This window comes from Acipenser ruthenus, chromosome 1, assembly GCF_902713425.1.
Source record: "Acipenser ruthenus chromosome 1, fAciRut3.2 maternal haplotype, whole genome shotgun sequence".
Classification (NCBI taxonomy): Eukaryota; Metazoa; Chordata; class Actinopteri; order Acipenseriformes; family Acipenseridae; genus Acipenser; species Acipenser ruthenus.
In genome coordinates this window covers 75797157-75799399 of record NC_081189.1, presented here as the reverse complement: position 1 = coordinate 75799399, position 2243 = coordinate 75797157, and the positions used below count along the sequence as shown (strand labels likewise).

Genomic DNA, 2243 nt, shown 5'->3' with positions numbered 1-2243 from the left:
CAAGGTGTACACTGAATGGCTGCATCCTATCATTACACAGGCCATCTTCTTCCAGGGCAGTACACAGAGTGTGTACAAGGGATTCTGCATCTGTCTCAACCACTGGAATTAATTTAAAGAAGGTTGACACAATCTTCTTTTTTGAAGAACTAGGCTATCTAATCACAACAGAAAGTGTCTGTGTGTGTTATATCGGTGCTCTCATCAGTGATAAGTGAATAAAAACTGTTACCAATATCTGCCAGCAGCTCTTTGTGTAACTCAGGACCCAAAATGTTAACAATCAAAGCAGTACACTTGGTGTGATGAAGTGCAAGTGTCTTCAGAACAGAAAATTGGGGATCTAAAGATGGTAGTAGTTCTGATAAATGGTCAATTGTTCTAATCAAACAATGTTCTGCTGTGTAACATGCTAATTTTAATTCTGCTTCTTTCCGTGCTCTAGGAATGTTGACAATAAATGATTAATTGTCACCTGTTGTTTTTTCATTCTGGGCATTTGAAAGATGCTTCTAAGACTTTGAAAGCGTTATAAGATATTTCTTGTGAGCCTACAGAGTGCAGCGACATACAGCACAGTAAGCCACAGTATCATTGCCTTGCACTGGCCGTATACACCCTGTAAAACAGAAATATAAGTAAGTCAACAACAAAAGTATGAAACTGTATTTTAAGAAAATATATTACAGCTAATATTTTATATACAGTATATAAAGCGTACAAATTTTACTTCTACAGAAAATAATAAAGATAAAAATGTAATAGGCCTACTAACACTGTAGTCAGAACATGCCTGAACCGAAAGCTGCACCCGCGCCAAAGAAAGGCTCAAAGAAGGCCGTTGCCAAGACCTAGCCAAAGGGAGGAAAGAAGCGCAGAAAGACCAGGAAGGAGAGCTATGCGATCTACGTGTACAAAGTGCTGAATCAGGTCCACCCAGACACCAGCATCTTTTCCAAGGCAATGGGCATCATGAACTCTTTTGTCAACGACATTTTTGAGCGCATCGCCGGCGAGTCCTCCCGCCTGGCTCACTACAACAAGCGCTCCACCATTACTTCCCGGGAGATCCAGACAGCCGTGCGTCTCCTGCTGCCCGGAGAGCTGGCCAAGCATGCTGTGTCTGAGGGTACCAAGGTCGTCACCAAGTACACCAGCTCCAAGTAAACCGAGACTGTCCCTGCTCTGTCTTTATAACAACTAGTACTACACGTGTTTCCATTGCACAATGAAAAACTAAAATGTAATAACTAATAACATCTATACATACCTTTCAGTTCCGGTTCTGCATCCCATTTTTTTTTGTATTGCTGTTGAGAAGATGTTTTTGTTAACATCATTAAGATATACTGTAGGACTAAATATTTCTAAGGATTTCTCGCCTCTCGTACTTCTTCTGTTCGCTCGCTCGCTCAGCAGCTATGGCGTCAGCACAGACACACACAGACAGCAATGCATAAGAATTTTGGGCATACCTCAAGGGCTAGAAGAGTGTAAGTATGACTGATCAAATCATATGTCCATCACTTGGAGGCGGAATATAGTAATATGATTTGTAAATTTGATCAGTTGCCTGTCATCAACAACTGATCAGGCGGGAGAAGAGAGAGTATGTATGATTGGTCATTTCAAGTGGGAGGGTGGGGGGTGTTATTGTGACACATCAATATGTGGGATTGGTTAAAACTATAGCCTGTGCTGCAATTGGTACGCTACTGCATCAGTCACTCACTGTTAGAAAGCAGGATAAATACCATTGAACAATCTCCAAGAAGCTAATTACTGAGAAGATAAACTATCCCCATTTTTATCTGAATCCTCCCATTTAAAAAATATTTTCCCCCCACACATTCCCCCATGAAACCTTTCCCTCTATTTTTCCCCCCGATGGCTTTGATTTTCCCCCACAAATGGGGGATTTTCCCCCAATCTGGTAACCCTGTTGCCGACCAAGACTGACTGAGAACAATTAGTCATAAGGGTGTCAACCAATGGTGAAGCAGGTTTAAGTGACGTAGCTTGTCATGTAACTTGTCATACAAGATGGTGGAATATTGACAGCTTTAGTTCCACAGGTAAAAATACATTAGTCTTGAATTGCTCTGAGTGTCCCAAATTCAAAAATAACAGATATGTGCACATTTGAATAGTTTTTTAGGCGTTTACTAATCAGCTATTATCAATCTACTGGTGGCCTATATTTTCTTGTCGATCTCCACAAATCACAAGCCCCTAGATCCACA

General features: G+C 41.1%; 1 pseudogene; it reads left to right on the top strand.

Moving 5' to 3' along the window:
• The first annotated feature begins 789 nt into the window (after positions 1-789).
• LOC117974048 (histone H2B 3-like) lies at positions 790-1180 on the top strand (annotated as a pseudogene).
• The last annotated feature ends 1063 nt before the right edge of the window (positions 1181-2243 follow it).